Source organism: Anser cygnoides, chromosome 4 (assembly GCF_040182565.1).
Source record: "Anser cygnoides isolate HZ-2024a breed goose chromosome 4, Taihu_goose_T2T_genome, whole genome shotgun sequence".
NCBI lineage: Eukaryota > Metazoa > Chordata > Aves > Anseriformes > Anatidae > Anser > Anser cygnoides.
The window spans coordinates 80,909,641-80,936,943 of record NC_089876.1 but is presented as its reverse complement, the minus strand read 5'-3'; the positions used below and the strand labels follow the sequence as shown (position 1 = coordinate 80,936,943).

Here is a 27,303-nt window from a genome sequence, read left to right as displayed (position 1 = left end):
AAGGCACAGCTTGGCACCCAGTTTGGATCAGCTTGCGTATGAGTCTGCTGATACGTGAGTATATACAGCAAGCAGACAAGTCTTTTACTCCACAGACTCAGTTTCATTTATGTATATACATACATATACATATGTGTATGTATCTCTCTCTCTCTCTATGTATATATATATATAAACAAACAAACGTTGGGAACTTCATAACCACTTGAGTAACAATCATTAGCTATGCCTACGCTGAAAGCCAGGACTATGCCTAAGTGATTAAGTGAACACAGACTCTTACCTGTGAAATGCTGAAAATGCCCCATAACCACTGGGGGGCTTATGCACGGTGTACATAATTTTTGCGCAAACATGCATCTTAATACACAAAGAGGAGGGGCGAGGCGGACAAAGGTTTTAGGGACGCATCAAGACCAGAACAGCCACTGGGCAATCGCTCAGATGTGCAAAGCTCAGCTAAAACCTGCACAAATCCACCAAAGGAAGGAGGCTACCTACTTGTCTGCTTAAAATAACCTCTACAAAGAACGTATTACAAAATCAAAAACGAAACCATCATCCAGCAAAGCAAACGTCTGGAATACAATGGGCTAAAACTGACAGCTGAGGTTTGATTCTTTAGCAATTTCAAAGGTCTTCAGATCCTACCTGACTTCTCGTGGATGGTGGCGTTGCAGCACAGAAATGAGGGGAGCGGGAAGATCACAACAGGCCAAACACGGTGCTGAGCTCCTACAGGAGCTGGTGGGATAGCACTGACAAGAGTGAGACAGACTGTCAGCCTTCTGCACGAGCTGAAGAAGAGGAGCGCAAGTGTCTGAAGAAGCTGTTTCTTCTCATACTTCATTTAATACACACCGTCTTTAAATCCAGGACGTCTTCTTAGGGAAGAGATAAAGAAGTAGAGTCAGCGGCTCCAAGGACACTTCAGGATCTTAGTCCTTTCTATAGTTAGCTGCTATCCACAAAACCAAACCAGTTAAAATAGAGAGTTACATTAAAAATTCTGGATAATAACAAAAGTATGGGATTTAAAAAAAAAAAACATGCACGGAAAAGAGGTTAAATTATCTCATTCGTTTCTCAATTCCGCCACAAACTCTACGCTCAGCTCCTCTTAACTCACTCACCCCACTTACCCATCCAAACACAGGGCAGACGCAGCAGTTCTCATCATTCTTGGTAAAAAGACAACATTTTCATGTTTGCTGTCAAATATCATCTCTTTCCAGCACGATTTCCTGCAAGCTATGCTAATTCCTCCAGGCTTTCTAAATATATGCTAGAAACTTCACTGTTTTATCTTAATGACCATCTCGGTGGAAGGCGCCGAGCTGCTATCTTTGATTCTGCTGTCTTCACAAATACAAATAAAACAGTACTTCAGCAACAATCTATGACAAACTAGGCAATACATGCATCTACCTCTTACATAAGAAAGGAAAGAATTTGTAGACAACATCCAGAAAGTATTACCTTGTTAGATATCAGAGTGGTGGGGCAGAATGACAATGCTACACAAGACTGTACTTACACTCCTGGGATTGCACAGGTTTGCTGGAATACAAAAAAAATAAAGTAAGGTCACTATGCGGAACAAGTTCACTCACTCCATTATTACTGTGAATGACAAGAATATTTCAGTAAGCGTTCTTTTAAACCCATGGAAATTTTCAGATTTATGTCAATTTGGCTTCATGAAAACTGAAACTTGCAGTGCAAAGATCATTTATAAAAGCTGTAGCAGGTGAGCTTTTTAGGCACGGATTTTGTCACCTTTTTGGGTAATGTTCGTCTCTCTCCCTCATTACCCCCCTTCCCTCCCCTCCCCCCCCAAAAAAAAAACAAGAAAAAAGATTAAAGACCACAAACTGGGACTTCTCGGAGGTATGACTCCATTTTTCACCTTATACACACAGTTTCTTCGCTATGCTAAACTTTCACAATGACTGTATAATAGAGTCTTACTAATATTGTTTCTGTCTGTGAGTTTGATAATACTTCCCCAGGTTGGATGAAACAAGCATTTTTCATTGTGACGGACATCAAAACAAATAATGTCTCTCGTCAGCTATGGAGTCCTGCTGGCAGTATTACCAGCTCACACAGAATCCCATCTAGTTTTTGGGGTCCACCCCATCTATCCTCAGCAGTGGGAAGTTCTTCCAGAAGCAGACAGACTGTTATTCGTTCCTCAATGGAGCTGAGGCTCTGTAAGGCTTTGCTTTTTTCTTCCCTCACTCCCTCTTCTATTTCCAAGCTTTAACTTAAAAGCTAAGCTTGTGGGGCTGGGGGGAATCCCCAAATCAAATCCCAGCCCCAACACCCCATAGTCCCCTACTCTCAGGCCCAGCAATCTACAAATGCACACAATGCTACAGACTGTGGTGGGCAGGTCCTTCAGGGCAGGGATGTCGTCATCTTTTCAGGTGACGTTCAGCTCCCTGAAAGGGCTGAAATACCACATCCATACTCACTTCCCCTACTTGATTCGCACAGGTGTAGTCAGAGGAACAGGGCCACACCAGCACTCCCTGCTCACAAAGCTCACTGCCTACCTCCAGGTTTGCATCGTTTCCTTGTATTACTGTTAATTCTGACACATTTCTGCTATAAAACCATATCTCAGTGGCATTAAACAACCAAACGCGTGGACTGTGCTGTCTGCAGTATTTTATCCCACACACTCCAATTATTTAATCAGCTGTTGAGCCCGTGCCTCGAGCAAGCATTTTGCTGGGTAACCATCTCCTAGTCTTGAGGGGACACGTGAGAATAATTTTTTCTTGGATAGTATTTACTTCAAATACTCCTGCCAGGCCAGTTTAAGGAATCCACAAATTCCACGGGAGAGAGGCTTGCCTAAATTGATTCTGTCTTTCTGATAATTTGCTCAATGGAGCATTTCTCCCTTCGGTATTTCTGGGGTAATGACAATGACTTGGATTTCAGAGAAGCAAGGTTTGAAAGGATAGGTAGTATCTTGAAATAGATCAGATTTCAGGAGTACAATCTCAATACATTCCAAAACCTAAATTCCACAATGCTGCTTCTGCAATCTGAGGGACAAACTCTTCTGCCACAGATGGGCAGGGATATCAGACCAGCGCATAGGAACACTTCAGGAGTCAGCAGAAGTGGTAACAAGAGCTGCATCCCTCTGTGATAGATACCTGTGCCCGAACAAGCTTTCCTTCCGCTCACAGAGGAAAAGAGCTGGCGTCCTACAAAACGTCTCGCGTCTACCACTTTGGAGTGTTCTCAGTCAGCTCGTCTGTACTTCAACTTCCCTTTGAAGGAAGTAGCAAAGTACATAAAAACCTCCTTCCGGTAGCTCGGCACTGACCTGCAAGCCAGCACCAGGAGAAGGGCTGTGTCACACTTCAGCCCGGAGAAGAGAAGGCTCTGGGGAGACCTCATTACTACCTTTAAACACGTATAGTGGACTTACAAAAGAGACAGGCAAGGACTTTTTACCAGGGCCTGTAGCGACAAGGCAAGACAAGTTTTAAACTGAAGGAAGATAGATTTAGATTGAACAAAAGGAAGAAGTTCTTCTCAATGAGGGTAGTAAGACACTGAAACAGGATGCCCAGAGAAGTTGTAGAGGCCTCATTACTGGAGGTACTCAAAGCTGGGCTGGATGGGGCTTTGAGCAACCTGACCTAGTGCAAGACGCCACTGATCGAGGCAGGGGGGATGGACTAGATGATCTTTAAGCGTCCCTTCCAACCCAAACCACTCTACGATTACGTGAAAGGAATTGCCTCCCAAGTCATTCTTGACTGACTACAATTAGCATTCTGGAAAGCCCTGCAAGCACTTGTTCATTATTTCTAGGATAATTCTTAAAGCTGAAGCAGGACAAAGTTTTGTCAACAAAAGCCTTTCGGGAGACTACTGAAAGGAAAACCAAGCCAAACCAAAAAAACAGAAACAGCAAGTGGCTATTACATCAGTTTTGTTAACAAAGTAACATTAACGTACTAGGAATTTCCACGTTCTTTACCCTCCACCTTTAAAAAGTCACCCAATTCTGTCAGTGTTCACCATTAGCATTCTTTAAAACTTTCACATGGACATCTGAGAAAAACATTTCAAGTCCCTGTCATCGAGGGAGAAGAGGAAAAAAACAGGGATGAGGGGGGAAGAAGCACAGCCATTCCTTTCCTCGGTAGGGTGAGCAAAAAGCTCAGGCGCTCAGCAAGAACATTCTTTGAAAGATAAAACAGAAGAAACTGCAGGTTATTTAACCTCAGCTTGTCCTGGTTTCAGCTAGTATAGAGTTAATTTTCCTCCTAGTAGCTGGTAGGGTGCTATGTTTTGGATTAGGCTGAGGAAAGTGTTGATAACATGCTGATGTTTTAATTGTTGCAGAGCAGTGTTTACACCAGGCCAAGGACTTTCCAGCTTCTCTTTCTGTCCTGCCAGTGGGCAGGCTGGGGGTGCAGCAGGAGCTGGGAGGGGACAGACCCAGGACAGCTGACCCAAACTGGCCAAAGGGGTATTCCATACCATCTGGCGTCATGCTAAACAATATATAGGGGTGGCTAGCAGGACTGGGGGGACCAGCTGCTTGGGGATAGGCTGGGCATCGGTCAGCAGGTGGTGAGCAATTGCATTGCGCATCACTTGTTTGTGCACATTATTATTAGTAGTACTATTATCATTATTATTTTCCTGTTTTTATAAGCTGTCTTTATCTCAACCCACAGGCTTCACTTTCCCATTTCTCTCCCCCATCCCAGAGAGGGAGAGGGGAGGGGAAGCCTACGGCTATGTGGTGCTTAGCTGCCAGCTACGTTAAACCACAACATGGCTATAGAGTCACATGTATTTGTGCCTGCTCATTTATTCATCTGCCAGTTTATTTTGCTACAGACCGTAGAAACTGCAAGGTTACCACCTTTTGTAACCGATGGGATCTTCGGTAGGAATAGCTGTCTAAAAGAGCCAACAAAATCCCCTTCATTGACAGCCATTTGAACTTTCGTCGTCTAAAAATAGTCCTACAAACATTCCCCGGGATGCTCAACTTCAGCATCTTTCCATTCAACTTGAGGCAGAACAAGCCCTTACCCTGAACATCTTCATCTGGCTCTCCTCTGCTAGCAGAGTAGTACTCTGATACTGACCAGTACGCGCTGCAGCCTACTCGCTTATGTGTATTTACTGCAATCTGGTTCGATATGCTCACAGAGAAACCAATGAAAAATCCGCCCTTTCTTTCAGAAAAAAAATAATAATAAAATAACTACGACACGGTAAGGAAAAAAAGCTGAACATGCGGTCCTTTACCAACGGGCAGATCCAACATCAGCACAAGGACTTTTTGGTCATGTGAGCAATCACCTACACCAGCCATCAGGACAAGCCAAACGCACGCACATTTGAGCCTGAGGTGCAGGAAAGTTACTAGAGCACACCTGGATTTCACCCGGAGGTCGCTGCGACTTACCCGGACAGCTGGGACAGACGGGCTGCTCTTTCTCCTGGGAAACCTGCGACTGCAGCACGCCAGCTGCAGCTTTCCTCCCTTCAGCTGCCGCGCCACCTTCGCTCGGCGACAAACCCCGCGGGGGTCCCAGCGGCGGGGAGCTGCTTCTGCCCTGGTGAGCCGCAGGGAAAGGAGAGAGCCGGCCGTCAGCGCGCGGGGGGAGGAAAACCTCCGAGGCGCAGCCCGACGATCGAGCGCAGCGAGGACCCGCGCCCGGCCGCCGCAGCCCCCACCCCTCCCGGCCCGACGCTCCGGGGAAGCGCCCCCGAAGGCTCTCGCTCGCCTCACCGCCGGCAGCCGCGCTCGCAGCCAGCGGCAACCTGCGCCTCCCGGCGCGCACGGCCCGGCCCCGGCCCCGGCCCCGGCTCGGGGAAAGACCGGCCGCGCGCCACAGAACTACAGCTCCCAGCATGCCGCGGGACGGAGCAGTCCATCCGCCCCAGAGGGGAGTCGGCCAAGCGCACGCAGCCGCCCCCCCCCCCCCGCCGCCCTCTCTGCGCCCGCCCGCCCCCCCCCCCCCGCGCCGCTTCGCCCCCCTCTCCCCCAGCCCTCCGAAGCCCCGCGCAGTGCGGACCCCGCCGCACGCCCGGTCCGCTCCGCTCCGCTCCGGCGCCGCCCCCGCCCCGCACAAGGGCCGTTTCCGCAGAAGCCGCCGACCGCGTGGCGCCCCAACCGCCCGCCGCCTCGCCCCCTCCCGGCCCGGCCCGGCCCGGCCCGGCCCGGCCCGGGGCGGCGCCGACCACCAACCTCGTTGCGGCACCGCGCCGCGGCGGCCCGGCCCGGCCCGACAGCTTCCGCCCATAGTGCCGGCAAGCCCTGCACGGCACCTCCGCCCTGCGTTCCTCCGAGCCGATCACGGAGCGTTTCCGCCCTGAGTTAAGGCTAGCCGTGACGCCACTTCCGCCCTCACTGTCCAGCCAATCACGGCGCCGCTTCCCTGTGGGAAGGCGACCCTGAGGCTGCCCCCGTGCTGCCTTTTTATCTATTTATTTATTTATTTATTTTTAAAGAAGGCGCGGGTGTTCTTGGTCCTCTCTCGTCAAGTCTGTCTGCGAGAAACATCTCAAATAATTTTCTTGACACGCGATCTTCTCTGAGGCTATTTTATTCGCGGTTGCAGTGGCGGGCGTCCTGCCGATCAGGAGCGCATTGCAGTAAGCACAGCATCAACTTTTAGTCCCTGTTCCCCGACACCTGATCCCCTCCCCTGTATGTACCATGTATGTACAATCTTACTTCTTTTTCAACCCTTTAATTTCTCCCTTCTTATTTCCTTTTTTTTTTTTTTTCCCGTTCTTATGTTTCAGGAACCTGTGATCTTTGTTTTACCGTGCCCACGCTGCTCAACCTGTTTTTCCTCAAGCTTCTGCCTTATTTCGGAACAGTGAGGCCGCCTACTGTCCGCTTACCCACGTGGCGTTTCTCCTCATTATGACTGCACAACTACCTCGGAATACAGAAAATTAGTTCTCTACTGCAAAAACACAACTTAGTTTCTCACAGCTCCCTCCTCTCCTTTCCTTACTCCTACTGTTGTTTTTGCACCTCTTCACGTACCGCGCTCTTGAGTTTCTCCAACGTTAAGGCGCAATAGTCTTCTTCGGATGTCACGGGGGATGGGAGGCGTACAACGCCATTATTTTTACAATACCAACAAATAGTTGTTTGAGCCAATTCTGTTCAGGTAACCACGAAGTTAGTTTCTCCCAAATGTTTCTAAATGCCCAGGAACTGTCACATTGAGCTACTCTATGTAGGATCTTCCCCCCCCCCCCACGCCCCCCCAGTATACCTTTTTTTCCCCCCAAATATCAGTCAAATCCGTCCCGTTTGATCTACATCTATACAGCAACTAGCATTAATTACAGTGCACGCTCCTCCTTATGAGGTTATTAATGAATCTAATACTATTCGATTCTACGGTACTATTTTTGCAAACTTATCAAACTTATTTTCTAGTTCTTCAGTTATAGCGGAGATATTTGCAATAGCTTTTTCTAATTCACCCACCCCTCACCGAGGTAAAAACCACCTTCCAAAGCTGTGAAATACTAGAGAATTTTACTAGAGAATTGTCTGGAGTCCGCTTAATCCTGCGTGTGGTCTCAAGGGGGCTTTGGCTTTGTGGGTCTTCAATAATAGTCACGTTTGGAATTACTGCCTCCAGGGTGCAAGCTCCCTTCCATCCCAGGGGCAACACCTTCCTGGCTTTATTGCCACGTAGCCAGTACCACCTCTCGCCATTTGGGACAGGCCATCCAGGTGCAGGATTCTCACGTCGCATCTGGCACGCACTATGTATATTAGCGTTCCTGTGGCTACCATATTTGGTGCAGCGTGGATTATTCCCTGCGTGGATAGTTCCACACCCAGGGTCAGTACTATCGCCCCCTGAGTTTCTATCACTGTTGTTTAAAAGGCACCTTCGATAACGCGGTATATTGTAGCCAGGATTACGCGCAGGGAGCGTGAGAAACACTCCGTAGCCAGTAGCTTAGGCTCAGGCGAGGATCTCAGTGAAGTAGTAATTTATTCGCGATCGCAATGGCACGCCTCCCACAAGCAGGAGCGCGCCTACTAGTCACACAGTACGGTTTGTGTACTTTCTTTCTCGACGACCGGGACCCTCCCGTGTTTCCCCACTGACTGGGTATTCCGGGTTCACAACCTATCCGACGCTTCACAGACACTACGTGGCCTTCAGTTGCCGGCCTGTTCAATTTCAAATTTCTTTTGACTTTTTTACTGTTTGAAGCGGTAATGTTTCTTCACTGATCTGACTTGATGCCGTGATTTTCACCTAGCTGCTCTGAGGGGTCCGGTTGTCTGCAGTTTACAAGGTTGTCCGTTAAGCTTTCTTATCACTGCGAGCCTATCTCAACACCGCATTCCTTCCCTCTAAACAACGTAACTCTGCAAAAACAACATTTTTATTCCCACAATTCCCCCCTTTTCTTCTTTATAAACTGTTGATTTTTGCAAAACTTTTCTCTGCGGTGTAATTTGGTAGATCTCTTCCTCTTCTTCACCTTCTTTGCTTTCCATCCCCTCTAATATCATCGCCTTACGTGAGTAAGGTGGTGGCTCCACGGTCATTTGTTTCAACAGCGCAGTTTCAGTGAGCCGCTGTACCAGTCCTTTTACACAGGGGATAATGCAACAACCAAGGGCCGTCAAAACTCCTGCTACTACGATCAAGGATACAGATACGGACGCCAGGGTCCCTTTCCATCTAGCCAACCGAAACTGCGAACATCCCGTGACGGAAAGGCCCGGTCCTAATTACTCTGCCAATTCACTGGCAGGCGCCGAAAGCACCTGCAACGCCCCGCTTACTGCGCCACCCTCCGCGCCACTACTGCCGGCCATTGAAGCGCAGCGTCGCTCACTCACCCTCCCACACACGCACCCCCTCCCGCGCCCACCACCCCCACCTCACGGCCGCTGCTCCACCGCCCGCCCCCGCCCTCCCGGCGCTAAACCCGCCGCCCTGGCCCACTCTCGGGCGCTCCGCTCGCAGCCGCGACCCCCGAGCGCCCCGCCGCCGCGTCGCCGGGGCCTCCCAGCGGCCCCTTCGGGCCCCCGCGCGCCCGATTCGCTCGGCCCCGCGCCGAATTTGCATGCCCCGCCCCCGGCACCGCCTCTCCCTCCCCGCGGCTCGCCGCCCGCGTGCCCCGCCCACCGAGCCCCTGCGCCCGACCTCCGCTCCGCGCTGATTGGCGCAGCTCGGCCTCCTCTGGGCGTTCGCCCCGCCCCTTCGCCCGCCCGCCCGCCCTCCCTCCCCTCCCCTCCAGCGTGATTTGCATGCCCCGCCCCTCTCCCCGGAGCCGCGCCGCCGCCCGCCGCCTCATTGGCCGGGGCCCCGGGCCGCCCGCCCCGGCGGCACCGAGCAGCGCCGCGGGACCTGCGCGCGGCCGGCCGGGCCGGGCCGATCTCGTCGGCAAGGAAGGCCCGGGCGGCCGGCCGGGCGCGGCAGAAGGGGGAGCGGAGCCGCCGCACGAGGAGGGGCTGCGAGCGCTGAGCGCGCTCGGGCCGGAGGGGAGACGCTTTGTCTGCTCCGGGAGCCGGGAGGAGACGCGACCGGGACGGCAACCCGAGCTGGCCGCGAAGGGGCGTCCGGAACTGGGAAGGACGGCCGGGGGGCGGCTGCTGCTCAGGAACCGGCCGGGCAACCGGACACGCGCGCGGCGGTAGCTTTGCGTGTGCGTACACGCTGTTGTCGTTACTTTCTCTTAATTTGCTGTCCTATTAAACTGTCTTTATCTCAACGCGCACGCTTTACCCACCCCACCCCCGCTTCTCCCGCCTTTCCCGGAGCGGGGGGACTGGAGGAACGGGGCGAGGAAACGGCTGCGCGGCGCTGAGCTGAGCTGTGCGGCAGGTTGAAGCTCGGCAGCCGGAGAGGCTCCCGCTGCCCCGGCATCGCGGCCAGACCCCGTCGCCTTCCCCTCCCCCGACAGCTGAAGCTGTTCTGTGTTATGTAGCCCCGCTACATAACCTGCTCCCGTAAAGCTGGCAAGCGCCGTGTGCTCGGGGTGCGCGCTACTCCGTGCCCGGGGCGGCACCGGCACCGCGCCTCGGCGGCCCGACCCGGCCGCTGCCGCCCATAGTGCCGGCAAGCCCTGCACGGCACCTCCGCCCTGGGTTCCTCCGAGCCAATCACGGAGCGTTTCCGCCCTGAGTGAAGGCTAGCCGTGACGCCGCTTCCGCCCTGGGTTCCCAGCCAATCCCGGAATGCTCCTGCCCTCACCGACGGCTCGCTCGGACACCGCATCCGCCCTCACGGTCCAGCCAATCACGGAGCCGTTTTGGCCCTCGGTGAGGGCACGCCCTGACGTCACTTACGCCCCCGGTTCCCTCCCACGTAACGGGTCTCAAGGCAGTTCGTTCCCTTTCAACAATAACGGAGCGCGGCTGTGCTTCAGAACGATTGCATTTCTTGAAATCTCTAGGAAGCAGTCCGTGAAATGTGATCTCGGACCCTCGCCTTTTAAGCATCAGAGGCAAACGTGCTATCTGTAGATGCTCCTTAGAAGCTAAACTGTCAGTCTGCAATTGTTTTACCTTTACTGCAACTCAGGACCGCACTCGGAGCGCTGACTCAATGCCGTGTGTGCTGTCTCCAGCTAGCTGTCAGGCGCACGCTGCTCCACGGAGAAGTCAAATTTCCTCTGAAATTGCTTACCCAAACCAGTATGGGACGCAATAGGAAACTAGGGAGGAAGCAACCTCTCCTCTGCACTCAGAGTCCGTCCTGCCGTCAGCTACAGCATGGGACAGAAACCGTATTATTCAGATGCGGAGGTATCAAAGATGATCCTCTGAAGTCGCATCGGAGAACTTGAGGCTGGGGGCTGGCAGGAAGAAAAGTAACTAACAAGACAAGCCATCCTAAGTCTGTAAAAAAAAATAGAAAAAAAGGAAAAAATAGAAAAAGGTCGGAGGGTGGGGGTGGGAAGCCAGTAAGAATCAGCCTGATAAAAGGTTTACAAATGAGATGAAGAAGAAGAGGAGAAGGGGAGAGATTGTCTATGCAAGGCAAGAGACCCAGGAGGCAAAGGCTGAAGTCTAGGCAGGCAGACTAGAATGTGACGAGGAAACATGCTGGCTTTCTATGAAGAACAGAGCTAGCAGCAAGGAAGTAATAATGCCAGACGAGGGAGACTAGTGCCTTTTCCTTTCACGTGAACATACTCCCTTCACTAGAGCCTACTCCCCTTCAGTATGAAACGAGGACCAACGCTCACAAAATTCAGTTATAAAATAGGAAGCTGCCCTTTGGCAGTCTCTTTCTAAGTGCCCATACCCATCACTTGCTCCTCAAACACTTGCTCATATGTTAGAGAAATGCTCAATCAGTCTTGCTAAAAATACTAGCAGTGAGAGCCTAGACTCATCGCTCCACAAGCGAGTGAAAGCAATCATTCTGCCTCGGTGCAAACATGCAGTATCAGTATGGGACAGACCACTCACAGCCTAGAGCTTCTACTTTCTGTGCTAATTTTTTTTTAGCATATATTCTTAACAGTTGCGATTTGCTATTAGCAATCTATATCAAACATTTGATGTTTAATGGTAGCCTGCAACTCAGCTGCGTTCGGCATGGACAGGAAAGTGCTCATTGGTAGGAACCTCATAAATTGCAAGTTAAGCAGGGAACCTACGTTATAAGACACGTGCAGAAACCGCAGCACCTGAACGTAAGCTAACTCCTTCTCTACGCTGGGTATCAAAAACCAACCCTGAATAACTCTCGACATTGTAGAAGCAAGTCCCAAGAATGTGCCCGTAGAAAAAAAAAAATTGGGATGGCAACAGAATTCATTTCAGAAGAGTCTTTTGAGGCAAGACTTCTTGCAGCCTTCCAGTAACTCACCAACAGAAATACCCTTTTGTTATCAAAGATCTCTCTGCATTACAGTTTGCGACGTGCCAGTTTCACACATTTTCTAACCCAAGACCAGCTTCTCGATGCACCCCTCGAACGCAAGAGAACGGATTTAGTCTATGCTGCCTGAACTGTACTTTCCTCAGTCAGAAGGTAATATGGTTCGTTCCGGAAAGCATCATTTTTCAGTAACAACCTTCCCCACAGGGGCCAAACATCACGTTAACCAGCCCAGGAGATACTCATGCTATTTCATACATGACGATAACAGGGCAGATACTTGCTATATTCAATTCCTAAAGCGAGCCTCCTTTGGCAAAAGAAAACGCTATTTATTTATTTAGATTTTTTTTTTTTTTTTAAACAATGCCGTGGGTTGCTGCTTTCAAAGGCCTCTCTGTCTTCTCTGATGAAGACATCTCTCATGTAATTATGGAAGCTGCAGCTGTTTCCACTGACAAGCTCTCAAAGTCCTGGGCTCACTAACCTGTGACAGCCGTAATATCCAATTGCAGGTGACGGAATATTCTAGTTCTGCTCATTTCCTTTGAGGCCCAGAAAAGCTCATGACAACAGGAGTACCATGAAAGGACCCATAATATTACCTTTATTTTCAGCTTCTTCTAAGTCCTTCTCGTTTGCCAAGAGAATTTCTTCTCTCTGATCAGGTAACAAGTCAGCAAGACGATAATCAATCTCCGCTCTTTGAAAGAGAAAAGTTTCTGAACTGCATCCTTATATGAAGTCCGTGGTGTTTGACATCTGGCTCACTTCAGCTCATTTCTACTGACACATCTTCTCGCCGTCTTGACTCCCTGGATGCTTGGAGCCAGCTGATTTTTTCCAGGACCCATTTGTGTTATAAACCTGTATTTTAAGGCTTGCCACGTGTTCCCAACCTTAAAGAGTGAGCACATACTGTTCTCTCACCTGCTCAGGCTGCAGAGCTGCCAGGGTCCTGCCACCAGCTCGAGACCTTTCACCCTGCTGCTCTGCTGGAGGGCCTGCCAAAACAAACAAACAAACAAAACACAACCACAAGACACGCAGACAAAGGTTACAGCCCATGTGGGAGGAAACGAACGCTAACCTTTCATCTTCCAACTCTTTACTCAAAGCAGGAAAACAGGTACGGTCCTAATAGACATATCAAAGAAATTCACTGTATGCCAGAACAGGAAAATCTGTATCAGATACCAAAATGCTGCCACGGTCCCCGAGCACAGCCCTTTTCAAGGCATCACGGAGATTCAGCAAGATCATCCAGGTCATAGGGGACAAACAAGCTCGTATCAAAGCTGCACACAGCTTGTATCAAAGAGACTTGACAAAGAGCAAAAGAATACAAGGACGGCTAAATCTCAGGAGAGATTTAGGAGAAAACTGAAAACAGGGAGGCATCCTTTGAAAAAGTTTAATTAGACAACTAACGAAAAGAGAAAAGATTGCAAAACAACACGGGAATGTACAAACAGCGCTGGAAGCCAAAAGCGGCCTGAGTAACAGCTTGCAGAATAGCTGCTCTCTCCACGCCTCTCCCTGTGCACACTGAAGGGTTCCTACGGAAGAAAGGTTTTCTTCTTGGCGTGGATATCAAAGAACCTGTCTCAAACTGAAACGATACAGAACAAGTTTTGAAACAGAAGCAGAAGTAACAAGTCAAAAGGCTCACGCAGCATTTCACTAAGGAGTTCTCAAGTAGCTCACGGATAAGCTACGTTTTCATTTTTAACTCTCTTGAAATTGTCTGTAGGACAGATGACTTGAAATGTGACTAATAGGCCCGGACTTCTATTTCAGAAGCGTCCTACAGAAATTGCCAGAGCAGGAATTCCCACGTTAAGGAAAATAACAGGAGGTAAGAAAAGAACTAGCGGACACTTGATTAAGAAGACTTAATTAAGGAGCGTTAAAACAGCTTTTTAAAGCGAGGTCATACTTTATAAAGTAGAGCGTATTTTCGTGTTCTTTGAAAAAAAGTGACACACGCGAGGAGATAAGAGTTCATTTTAAAAAGGTACCTGAGTATTTCAAGCGTGTTTTGGAAGACAGAAGACAAAAGAAAGAATGGGAGTAACCACGTTCCATGGTAGAGGAAGGGTCGCAGTAAGATTTCACCTTTACTTTTGCTGTTCACCATACTTGTAATCGTCTGAGACGTGGGGTTACAAGATGAAAAGCTTTATAGCTGATACAAATTTATTGCAGTAGGACAAAGTGAAAAGCGCTGATATCGCACTTTTTCCCAGAAAGGAACTTCTCGGAAAAGGAGCTAAGTTTCCTGGTGGACGCCAACTTGAACACGAAACAGCAATGTGCCTTTGCTGCAAAAGCAGCTGAGGGTATCCTGGGTGGCATTAGGCAAAGTATTGCCAGCAGGTCAAGAAAGGCGATCCTCCCCCTCTGCTCAGGAACGGTGAGGCCGCACCTGGAGTGCTGGGCCTGGGCCTCCCAGTACAGGAGAGACCTGGACACACTGCGAAGAGTCCAACGGAGGGCCACGAGGACGGTAAGGGACTGAAGCACCTTTCCTATGAGGACAGGCTGGGAGAGCTGGGACCGTTCGGCCTGGAGAAGAGGAGGCTTGGAGGGGATCTCATCGATGTCTGTAAATACACGAAGGGAGGGTGGAAGGAAGACAAAGCCAGACTTTTCTAACTGGTACCCAAGGAACAAAAAAGGAGGCAACAGACACAGGCCGAAACATAGGATGTTCCCCTCCTGTGGTTTCCTGAACATCAGTAAATACTTTTTCGCTGTGAGGGTGACTGAGCACTAGCGTAGGCTGCCCAGGGAGGTCGTGGAGTCACGGTCTTTGTGAGGTTTCAAAACCTGTCTGGACGTGGTCCTGGAAAACCAGATCTGGGTGGCTCTGCTTGAGCAGGGGTGTTGGACCGGGTGACCTCTGGAGGTCCTTCCGACCTCAACCAGCCTGTGATTCCTTTGCAGCCGCTATGCAACCAAATAGCAAGCACAATTCAAAGCAGATAAACGTGAAGAAATGCAGAGGCAAAAGGGGAAATCAGGCCTCGGTACTGCACATAATCCTATGAAAACATCACCCCAATGCTCATGAGCGTCGAAGAGCAACTTACACGTTTAAGCTTTTGGAAAAGGCCTAGGAAAGGCAACAAGAAACATCACCAGTCTGATCAAAACTCAAAGTTAGCCTTGCTATCTCATAAACTGAAGGTTCATTTGCATCTTGGATGCTACACAGAATTTTATTTTTGCCTATCTTAAAAAGGTCACAGTAGAATAAAAACAGTTTCAGCCAAGAGAAACAGGGATCGCCAAACTTTTGGAACAGTTTCTGTAGAAAAGGACTAAGAAAAAACCTTTTTCATGTGACAAAGAGACGATGAGGGAAAAGACGATGTCTCATATCATAGAAGTTGAACAGAGATCGATCACCCGTGTTCTCTTTCCATACAGAAGGCGGGGGCATCAAAAGCTAGCAGGAAGCAAACTTCAACGCTCCTCCTGCCCACAAACACACACAAAATAAAGGAAGCAGTTCTCCACATAGTGCTAGCTCCAGAGTTTACGCACAATACCTAGTTAAGGCTCGTGACTGCTGTGACCCACGGATGCTAAGTGTTTACATGGGTTCAAAGGATATGGCCGATTTTTACAAGAAACACATTAAGCGTTTTTATACTCAAAGGCATTGGCTTGTCTTAAAGTGCAAGTCACAAGTATCGCTCTATACTCGTTCCATTCTGCTAAGACCACCGATCTTTGGTCTGACTTTCTGCGGCCCTTGTTACATTGTCACAGCAACACAGAGGCAGGAAAACATTCCTGCATACGGTAACAAAAGACCGAGTCATTAAAAGAACTTACGACAAAAACCCAAACTACACACTATCTTAGTTCAGCCGTACATTCTATATGCACGCTTTCACCCTGGAATCTTCAATAATAGATGATAACCTCTAAGACTAAAAGCAATACAAATTCTACCCAGTTCTTTGAATGCAAGTCTGATGCAGCAAGTCATCAGCTGGAAGGAACCCGAGCAGAGGATTCAAGATGTTCTATTCCAACATTAAAAGTTACCTTTCAAAAGCCGTTTGTCAAGCAGAGCGTAGTTTCCCATTTGTTGAACAGGCAGGCCTAGCCAAATTTTGACCCTAAACTTCCAGGAAATCTCTACAGCTCCCAATGTACATGTTACTTCCGTACTCACCTGCAGGTTTTACCTCTGAAAAAAAAGTTCCAACTTTCTTCCCTTCCACAACACCTGTGATGACATGACCCGAGATCTTTGGGTGGGTTCCACTTGCAATCACTGCAGAGGTGCCTCCTTGGAGGGCCCACAGAGCTGCTTTCACCTGCGATGAAGGATAGAGCCAGTTCCCGAAAATGCACTTGTTATTTGAATCCCCATGCTCAACACGAATTCTTGCTCCACTTTGATCACTTATGTTTCCCACCTGGGATTTGGTTCCAAACGTCACCGATTGTTGGTCTCCTGGGTAGGATATGTCAGTGAGCTTTGCATCATCGGATCCAGGAGGGCTGTCAAAGAGTCCTGAAATGAATAATAAAAAATTGTTAATGTTACATATCTTCTGTTCCAAAGCTCACCAGGGAAAAATAACTAAAGCCTTTGAGGCTAAAAACCTGTATTCCACTCTACAGGATTCAAAACTTCCACTGAACCCTCCTTTTGTGGAACTGAAAGGATGAAACACTAACATGCAGGCTCAAGATGCGTAACTTCACCGGAATTGTAGCTAGTGTGAGGAAACAGAATATCCACATGCTGAATAGCATCACGTACGCTGGGAAGTACCCACACTTCAGTGAGGTTAGAGAGAAAACCGGAAAGAAGTTTCCAGCTTTTATACGGTTCAGAATCAGGGCTGACACACAAGAGTGCACAACTGAACAAAGGACAGTCCTCTTCACCTAAAATCTCAGATGATATTCCCGAATGCTGTGTTGTACACTGATAAACCGGGCAACTTAGAAATATGTATAAAGGCTAACTATTGAGTTCTGCAAAGAAAGGACACAAGACTATAGACACACACTTATTCATTTTAAATAAATATTGTACTTTTATTTAACTATGTTCTGAGTTGAGCGATACTTCTGTTTACCTAACATGTAAACCCTAAACTCTACCGCCAAACTTCCCAGAAGTTCTATGCGAACAAACACGTCACAGATTAAAGCGCACAAGTGAAGAGTACCTGAACTCTTCCTTTACAGCTTGGGAAGGAAAGGACACTTCTTTCCATAAAGAAGATACCACAGCAAATGAATAAGCTGTGAGGAAATGGGAGCGGTGTTTTCGTTTGTTTTTTATTTTTATTTTTTTATAAGTTGTTTGGACTACCATTTTTGTTATTTTTTTTCCTGAGGCAGTCATTTCAACTAGAATCAACCATGAAATCCATCTGAAACAGCTGGAAGAAATTGTGGTTATGAAAAGCCAACCTCCTTCCTTCTCGGGGCCTACAATATGGACCAAAGTCCAGAAGCCACCGAAGGAAACACGTCTGGAGATGATAAAAAGAGTACGTGATTTTGTTGATGGCCTGGTGTGAAACTGTACCTACCACCTTCCTCTTTCCAGAAAAGTACCTTCAACATCAACAGGTGACAGACTTCACGGCAGCACAGCTCACAAGACTAGACCACTATCAGCCACACGTCTGGGAGACAGAAAAGCTAGCAAGCTCCAGGTATCTGGAAAGCAATATCCAGGACATGTAAAGTACCCATAAATCACTGAAAGACAGAATCCACTGCCGGAAGAAGCAAACGATTGTAGAATAGCGTTCGGCTTATATGCAGGGAAAGACTATGTATTTAGAATCAGGAGCGTTACTCATGACTATATACAATTCCGAGGAGCTAGCAAAAGTACCGTAGCGTCCACACAGGGCGTGCCTTCCAATCCTTTTACCGGCTTTGTTGCCCTCCTCTGTACGCTTTCAGGGATCTTAACGTTCTTTTTATATTGTAGAGCCCAGAATCGCACACAATATTGAAGGAGAGGCTTCGCCAACGCTAAATACAGTGGGAGAATCACCTCTTTTGACCAGCTGCCTACACTGTGTTTAATATATCCCAAAATGCTAGACGATACCCGTGCTTCTGAATCCTCTAGCTATCTTCCCAGGGCCCTGAAATTTATTTTGATTGAACACAGACTTCTTGCTGCAAACTTGTTGGTACCCACGTGAAAGAGCAGGAGTAGGGAATAATCTGAAGTTTGAACTAAGCTCGTAAGCTCGCTAGCAATGTCCCTGATCCAAGCCCCAGGCAGGTAGAAAAGCTCTCGGTAAAGATGGTCTGGTCTGCAGATGGGAGCCTCTGTTCCCTTCAGAAGGCAGTCACCTGTGACTATAACCTGGCACTATTTCTTCACAACGCTGGCCTTGATCTCTCGATCACTCTACAATTCCACGAAAGGAATTGCCTCCCAAGTCGTTCTTGACTGACCACAACTAGCGTTCCATAAAGCCCTGCAAGCACTTGTTCATTACTTCTAGGATAATTCTTAAAGCTGAAGCGGGACAAAGTTTTGTCCACAAAGGCCTTCGGGGAGACTTCTGAAAGGAAAACCAGGCCAAACCAAAAAACTAGGAACAGCAAGCGGCGTGTACGTCGGTTTTGCTAACAGAGTAACACTAACGTACTAGGAATTTCCACGTTCTTTGCCCTCTACCTTGAAAGTGTCACCCAATTCTGTCAGTGTTCACCATCAGCTTCTTTTTTTTTTTTTTTTAAATTTTCACATGGACATCTGAGAAAAACATTTCGAGTCCCCGTCATCGAGGGAGAAGAGGAGAGGAAAAAAAAAGAAAAAGAGAGGGGGGTGGGGAAGAAGCACAGCCATTCCTTTCTTCAGTAATGTGAGCAAAAAGCTCAGGCGCTCGGCAACAACAGAATCGTAGAATATCCTGAGTTGGAAGGGACCACCGAGGATCATCGTTAAGGACCACCGAGTCAAACAACGCGCTTTGAAAGACAAAACGCAGAAGAACCTGCACGTTATTTAATCTCAGCTGTAGAGTCACGTGTATTTGTACCCGCTCATTCCTTCACCTGCCAGTATATTGTGCTACAGACGCTACAGAACACACAAACTGCAAGGTTACTACTACCTTTTGTAACCGATGCGACCTTTGGTAGGGCTAGCCGTCTAAGAGAGCCACCAAAATCCCCTTCACGCCCGGATTTCACCCAGAGGTCGCTGCGACTTACCCGGACAGCTGGGACAGACGGGCTGCTCTTTCTCCTGGGAAACCTGCGACTGCAGCACGCCAGCTGCAGCTTTCCTCCCTTCAGCTGCCGCGCCACCTTCGCTCGGCGACAAACCCCGCGGGGGTCCCAGCGGCGGGGAGCTGCTTCTGCCCTGGTGAGCCGCAGGGAAAGGAGAGAGCCGGCCGTCAGCGCGCGGGGGGAGGAAAACCTCCGAGGCGCAGCCCGACGATCGAGCGCAGCGAGGACCCGCGCCCGGCCGCCGCAGCCCCCACCCCTCCCGGCCCGACGCTCCGGGGAAGCGCCCCCGAAGGCTCTCGCTCGCCTCACCGCCGGCAGCCGCGCTCGCAGCCAGCGGCAACCTGCGCCTCCCGGCGCGCACGGCCCGGCCCCGGCCCCGGCCCCGGCTCGGGGAAAGACCGGCCGCGCGCCACAGAACTACAGCTCCCAGCATACCGCGGGACGGAGCAGTCCATCCGCCCCAGAGGGGAGTCGGCCAAGCGCACGCAGCCGCCCCCCCCCCCCCGCCGCCCTCTCTGCGCCCGCCCGCCCCCCCCCCCCCGCGCCGCTTCGCCCCCCTCTCCCCCAGCCCTCCGAAGCCCCGCGCAGTGCGGACCCCGCCGCACGCCCGCTCCGCTCCGCTCCGCTCCGGCGCCGCCCCCGCCCCGCACAAGGGCCGTTTCCGCAGAAGCCGCCGACCGCGTGGCGCCCCAACCGCCCGCCGCCTCGCCCCCTCCCGGCCCGGCCCGGCCCGGCCCGGGGCGGCGCCGACCACCAACCTCGTTGCGGCACCGCGCCGCGGCGGCCCGGCCCGGCCCGACAGCTTCCGCCCATAGTGCCGGCAAGCCCTGCACGGCACCTCCGCCCTGCGTTCCTCCGAGCCGATCACGGAGCGTTTCCGCCCTGAGTTAAGGCTAGCCGTGACGCCACTTCCGCCCTCACTGTCCAGCCAATCACGGCGCCGCTTCCCTGTGGGAAGGCGACCCTGAGGCTGCCCCCGTGCTGCCTTTTTATTTATTTATTTATTTATTTATTTTTAAAGAAGGCGCGGGTGTTCTTGGTCCTCTCTCGTCAAGTCTGTCTGCGAGAAACATCTCAAATAATTTTCTTGACACGCGATCTTCTCTGAGGCTATTTTATTCGCGGTTGCAGTGGCGGGCGTCCTGCCGATCAGGAGCGCATTGCAGTAAGCACAGCATCAACTTTTATTCCCTGTTCCCCGACACCTGATCCCCTCCCCTGTATGTACCATGTATGTACAATTTTACTTCTTTTTCAACCCTTTAATTTCTCCCTTCTTATTTCCTTTTTTTTTTTTTTCCTTTCTTATGTTTCAGGAACCTGTGATCTTTGTTTTACCGTGCCCACGCTGCTCAACCTGTTTTTCCTCAAGCTTCTGCCTTATTTCGGAACAGTGAGGCCGCCTACTGTCCGCTTACCCACGTGGCGTTTCTCCTCATTATGACTGCACAACTACCTCGGAATACAGAAAATTAGTTCTCTACTGCAAAAACACAACTTAGTTTCTCACAGCTCCCTCCTCTCCTTTCCTTACTCCTACTGTTGTTTTTGCACCTCTTCACGTACCGCGCTCTTGAGTTTCTCCAACGTTAAGGCGCAATAGTCTTCTTCGGATGTCACGGGGGATGGGAGGCGTACAACGCCATTATTTTTACAATACCAACAAATAGTTGTTTGAGCCAATTCTGTTCAGGTAACCACGAAGTTAGTTTCTCCCACATGTTTCTAAATGCCCAGGAACTGTCATCTTGAGCTACTCTATGTAGGATCTTTCCCCCCCCACGCCCCCCAGTATACCTTTTTTTCCCCCCAAATATCAGTCAAATCCATCCCGTTTGATCTACATCTATACAGCAACTAGCATTAATTACAGTGCACGCTCCTCCTTATGAGGTTATTAATGAATCGAATACTATTCGATTCTACGGTACTATTTTTGCAAACTTATCAAACTTATTTTCTAGTTCTTCAGTTATAGCGGAGATATTTACAATAGCTTTTTCTAATTCACCCACCCCTCACCAAGGTAAAAACCACCTTGCAAAGCTGTGAAATACTAGAGAATTTTACTAGAGAATTGTCTGGAGTCCGCTTAATCCTGCGTGTGGTCTCAAGGGGGCTTTGGCTTTGTGGGTCTTCAATAATAGTCACGTTTGGAATTACTGCCTCCAGGGTGCAAGCTCCCTTCCATCCCAGGGGCAACACCTTCCTGGCTTTATTGCCACGTAGCCAGTACCACCTCTCGCCATTTGGGACAGGCCATCCAGGTGCAGGATTCTCACGTCGCATCTGGCACGCGCTATGTATATTAGCGCTCCTGTGGCTACCATATTTGGTGCAGCGTGGATTATTCCCTGCGTGGATAATTCCACACCCAGGGTCAGTACTATCGCCCCCTGAGTTTCTATCACTGTTGTTTAAAAGGCACCTTCGATAACGCGGTATATTGTAGCCAGGATTACGTGCAGGGAGTGTGAGAAACACTCCGTAGCCAGTAGCTTAGGCTCAGGCGAGGATCTCAGTGAAGTAGTAATTTATTCGCGATCGCAATGGCACGCGTCCAACAAGCAGGAGCGCACCTACTAGTCACACAGTACAGTTTATGTACTTTCTTTCTCGACGACCGGGACCCTCCCGTGTTTCCCCACTGACTGGGTATTCCAGGTTCACAACCTATCCGACGCTTCACAGACACTACGTGGCCTTCAGTTGCCGGCCTGTTCAATTTCAAATTTCTTTTGACTTTTTTACTGTTTGAAGTGGTAATGTTTCTTCACTTATCTGACTTGACACCGTGATTTTCACCTAGCTGCTCTGAGGAGTCCGGTTGTCTGCATTTTACAAGGTTGTCCGTTAAGCTTTCTTATCACTGCGAGCCTATCTCAACACCGCATTCCTTCCCTCTAAACAACGTAACTCTGCAAAAACAACATTTTTATTCCCACAATTCCCCCCTTTTCTTCTTTATAAACTGTTGATTTTTGCAAAACTTTTCTCTGCGGTGTAATTTGGTAGATCTCTTCCTCTTCTTCACCTTCTTTGCTTTCCATCCCCTCTAATATCATCGCCTTACGTGAGTAAGGTGGTGGCTCCACGGTCATTTCTTTCGATAGTGCAGTTTCAGTGAGCCGCTGTACTAGTCCTTTTACACAGGGGATAATGCAACAACCAAGGGCCGTCAAAACTCCTGATATTACGATCAAGGACGCAGATACGGACGCTAGGATCCCTTTCCATTTACCAAACCAAGATTCCGAACATCCCGCGAAGGAAGGGCCGGTTCCTAATTACTCTGCCAATTCACTGGCAAGGGCGGGAAGCCCTTGCAACGCTCTAGTTACTGTGCCATCTGGGGCAGTATTGTTGGGTATAAAAGTGCAACAATGGTTGCTCAGTATCACACACACACACACACACACACCTCCTTTCTCCGCGATCAACATATCTAATGCTATTCTGTTTTCCCAAGCCATTTTGCTGGTGGCATCTAGTTGTTCAGCGATTTCTCTTATCGCATCCCTTGTATGATTTATGAATATCTGCTGACTATAATAAATACTCTTATTGATTGTTACCCACCAGAACAGCGACTCAAACCCTGCAGCAATGTGATTCCTGGCTTTCTGTTCATCGGGAACTCCTCTAGGCACCCCAACAGAATCTATGTACACTCTATCATCAAATGACATTCCTAAGCCTCTTTTACTTCTTCTGTGTATTCGTGATGTTTCTCTTTCAAATGCCAGGGTGAAGGGTATAGCTAATTGAACAAGTGCAAAAGTGCCTCCCCAATTAGATGGTAGGGTGGACCGTAAGATCTTCCCTCTGCAGTACCACCACAGATCTGCCCTGGGGATCTCAAGTCTTGAGCAGTTTCCCATCAGGTCCTTGGTAGCATTCAAGGTCCTTGTGCACAAGGCAAATTCTCCCAGATGCCGGGTAGCGCTCACACCCTGCCGTGAGAGGCAAGCTGCATGGTCACCTGTAGCTGTAGAGAATGCAGGGGGAACCCTGATATTGCTATCACGCAAGGAAGGGAACAGCAAAGAGAGAGACTTACAGGCCTCATTTCCCCAGGCAGTCTTTTCTTGGTACAATGCAATCATACATCGCATCCCCTGGGAATCCCTGGTCCACCCCAATGGGAAGGGCACTATCCGGGCAATCCGTCGTCCCGAGGCACAAGCATAGCAAGTGCTACGGTTGAGACTCTGGACAGCATATTTGACCCATTCTATCCAGGCATTCACATCCCCATACCCTGTTTCAATCTCAAATGTTTGAACTGCCACATTTCAAAGAGAGCCTCCTGTTTTCTCTCCTGTTTTCTCCTTGAGTTTCTCCCTTTCTCTGATGGCAATAGAGGATCGTTTCCATACAGCTGCTCTCAATCTGGCTGTTGGGTGTCTCCCAGTTACTTGTTCTCTCTGCTCAGTTGTCATTGGGCATTTAAATCTCCACAAGCTAACACCTCACAAGCATCAAACATGACAGATTGTGGTACATAACCCTCTGTCACATTCACCCCTATTTTGACGGGGTATCCCATCTTACTATTATCTGGTCATGCCTTTTCCAAGTTGCCAATTGACCAAGGCCTTCTCTGAGGCCTACAGTCACTAGAAACAAAATTAATAGTTGATTTTTCCCGGTCATTATTTTTAACCCTTAGGTTTCCAAATAATTACCAATACAAAGAGTAAGATATATGTACCCTACTACTAGAACAAAAACCCCTTGGGAGCACTTTGATTCGCTATAGGCCAGTCCCTTCTCTCAATCACAAGTCACACTCATTAGTTACCTGTGAAAATAAAAGGTTAGTTTACAACTGTAAGCTTTTATCCTGCTCACAGTCCACTACAAGATTTTTCTCTTCGATTTCAACTTCCAACAAGTCTTCTGTAGGAACAGCTTCCCAGGTACTAGGGTCGACGGATGCCTTCACTCGAGTATAGTGAGTCCAGCCTTTTTGTGCAGTTCTTACGGCTGTTTCAGTGGTTAGTAGTACTTGGAATAGTCCTTCCCATTCAGGCTGGAGTTTTGATTCTTTCCAGGTCCGAATCAGGACCCAATTTCCTGGTTGATGGTGGAGAATGGGGAATTCCAAAGGTGGGGTTTGAGCCAACAACCCACGGGTCCTGAGAGATGACAAAGAAGAGGACAACCCCAGAATACAGTTCTTAGGAAACTTCTCTTGTTTTGAATTGTGGTATCTCATCCCTTCTGCCCAGATAGGGGAATCCGAACAACATCTCATACGGTGAAATTCCTATATCGTTTCTTGGTGCTGTTTGAACCTGGAGGAGTGCTAAAGGTAATCATTCTACCCAAGGAAGTTGGGTTTCTAACACTAACTTAGTTAATTGCTTCTTTAATGTCTGGTTCATTCACTCTACCTTCCCAGAAGAGGAGGGGTGCCAGGGGGTGTGAAAATTCCATTGAATCTCTAAGGCCTGCATTAGCCCTTGCAGTACTCGTGAAGCGAGATGACTTCCGTGACCTGAATCAATGTTTTCAACTATCCCATATCTAGGGACTATTTGCTCCAGTGATACCTTAGCCACCGTGTTCGCAGTGGCAGATACCGAGGGGAAAGCTTACACCCATCCGGTCAACTAGGACAAACAAGTACTTTAGTCTCCCTACTTTAGGTAACTCGGTAAAGTCTACCTGTATGCTTTGGAAAGGTCAAATCCCTGGCTCCCGTCCCCCTCTAGATGGGTTACGGATGACCTTTTTATTTACCTTTTGACATACGGTACATCCTCTGCATATTTGCTTCGCTACAGTGTATACTCCTACACAGACATACTTTCTTAGCACAACATCACACATTGCTTGCACCTCCCAGTGACTCTCTTGATGTAAAACAGTTAATATTTGCCTCATTGGTGCTTTATTCAGCATTTCTCTCCCATCAGGGAGTATCCATTTTCCCTCAGACTTCGTGGTGCCTGATTCCTTAAAAAAAAAAAAAATCTCTCAAAACTTTTTAATTCTTTCTTAGTTTTCAACAATTCCCTGAATCCTCTCTGGATTTATTCTTTGTTTTCCCTCAGACATTAGATGCCTTAAATACCTGACTTCTCCTTCTACATATTGTAATTTCTTTTTCAATACTCCCGAGCCGAATAGCTTGTCAGTAGCTTCCTTCACAACTCTTTTCTCCTGTCCTGACAATAAATGATCATCTACATATTTGTAACAGTAATACCTCCTCGGGAGGTTGTAATTGCTCCAAAATCTGTTCTAGAACTTGCCCAAATAAATTGGTGGCCCTGTAAACCCCTGAGGTAAAACTGTCCATCTGTATTGTTGCTTCCGCCCCCATTTCAGGGTCTTTCCAGTCAGAGGTGAATAGATCTTTGCTCTCAGGGCCTGAGAGCACTCCATTAATAACACTGTTATTCCAGTCTAACAATTTGCTATTTGAATGCCCAATTTCATCATCAAATCCCTTCCCTACAAGTTAGTCCCTGCCTTTGGTACATACAGTAATTGCCCAGTAATCATTTTATCCCCTACTCTCAGCCTGGTATCCCCCAAAAGTGGGGCTGTTATCCCAGCCCCTTCTACCCCCATCACTTTTAGGGTTTCATTAGTTAATTTAATCCCTGATACTTTACAAGCCAGTAATGATCTAGCTGCCCCAGTGTATTGGGTTCACATACCAAGGTTTGGGGGGGGGAGAGGGGGGGTGGAGCAGGCTGCCCCCCCCCCCCCCATACTTGGGAAACTGACCAAACATCACAGCAAATATACCAAAACTTCTAGACTGTTACTTAGATAATGCCTTCATCCTCTTTCCCTGCTCATTCAACTTCAAACAGCTCTGTCAAACACTACATACCCCACCTTTAACACCTTCAATAACCCTTTTTAACACTTCTATCTTTCTCCAGCCTGTACTTTCCCATTTTCCTTCTCTCCTCCTTCTTCCACTCTGGATATTCCTATTTGAAACGGCCAGCCTGGCCACACTTCAAAGCCTGTCTTTCCTTGCCTGCTATTCCTTCATCTCTCTTCCTCTCCTTTCCATCCTGGCCCTGACTCCCCCAGATGATTTTCTTCCTCTCTCTCCAACCCTCTGCCTCACTACCTGCTACACTGTCAATACCATTAGTTTCGCTCTCTGCTTTTCCTTCTCATCTCCCCTCCCGATATACACCTCCAGGGCCTCCCGCAGGAGGGCCCCCCACAGTGACTGTTCACTACAACCCCCACCTTCTGGAGCTTTTTCTGTGTATCTTGCCAGGCTTTAATCACAAAATGAACTTTCAAGAGACCTTGGGATACCAGGTCCTTGGGATTCATCCACGAGTACTTTCCCATTCTGACCCCAAATCTCTCATATGATTTCTGTGTTGTGCATTATTATTATTCCAGCCAGGATCAGCAAGGATCCTACTAGTTGTTACCTCACAAAGAAGGACGTACCTATCTTTACTTGGAAACGCATCAGTCCGTAGACTCTGACCCACCTAAAGACCCCTGCAACTGACTGAAGCAAAAACAAAGCACTTACCCCAAACTGCAGTCCAGGCAGAATGAGCTCTCTGATGGGATGCCTGTGACTCAATTACCATTAGGCCCTGCCTGGAACCCAAAGCCAATCACCTGGGAAAGGGGAGGGGCAAAGCACAAGAAAGTAGAAAGCAGAAAGAGAGCAGGAGAAGCAGCAGCTGTTTTTCTTTTCCTTTATTTTTTTCTAGCTTATCTGAACAGCATGCAGAGTGCAGACCGGAGAACTGGCGTCTCTCTAGAAGCAACAATACCAATGCTTTTGCTTCAGCTTTGAATATTGAAATGACAATATGAGAAAGCAAGTTACTGAAGCTAACTGGAATTAGCTCAACTTTTCTTCTGCACAGGAAGAAAAATCTAGCAGCATAACAGATTACACCCCAAAACCAAAATCAATGTAGTAACATCACTCGCAGGAAAAAATGTAGTAAATGATGTAGTAACATCACTCGTGGCCCCGAGGCGCCTGCAGTACCCACTTTTCGCCACCAGGTGGCGAAGAGGGCGCCAGGGGGCGCCACAGGGTATGCGCTGACCGAAGGCGCCTGCAGTACCGGATTTTCACCAGCAGGTGGCGGAAGAGGGCATTGAAAGGCGGCACCGCGCATGCGCGGCGCCGGGGTGCCTGCAGTACCCACTTTTC

The 27,303-nt window shown here is 48.9% G+C and overlaps 2 long non-coding RNA genes across 2 annotated transcripts; both read left to right on the top strand.

The window, feature by feature from the left end:
* The first annotated feature begins 6,515 nt into the window (after window positions 1-6,515).
* Window positions 6,516-7,002, top strand: LOC136790768 (uncharacterized). Its single transcript, XR_010831321.1, has 2 exons — window positions 6,516-6,654; window positions 6,808-7,002. It is a non-coding gene; the product is annotated as an uncharacterized lncRNA (long non-coding RNA).
* A 13,157-nt stretch (window positions 7,003-20,159) lies between these two features.
* Window positions 20,160-22,736, top strand: LOC136790769 (uncharacterized). Its single transcript, XR_010831322.1, has 2 exons — window positions 20,160-20,298; window positions 20,450-22,736. It is a non-coding gene; the product is annotated as an uncharacterized lncRNA (long non-coding RNA).
* The last annotated feature ends 4,567 nt before the right edge of the window (window positions 22,737-27,303 follow it).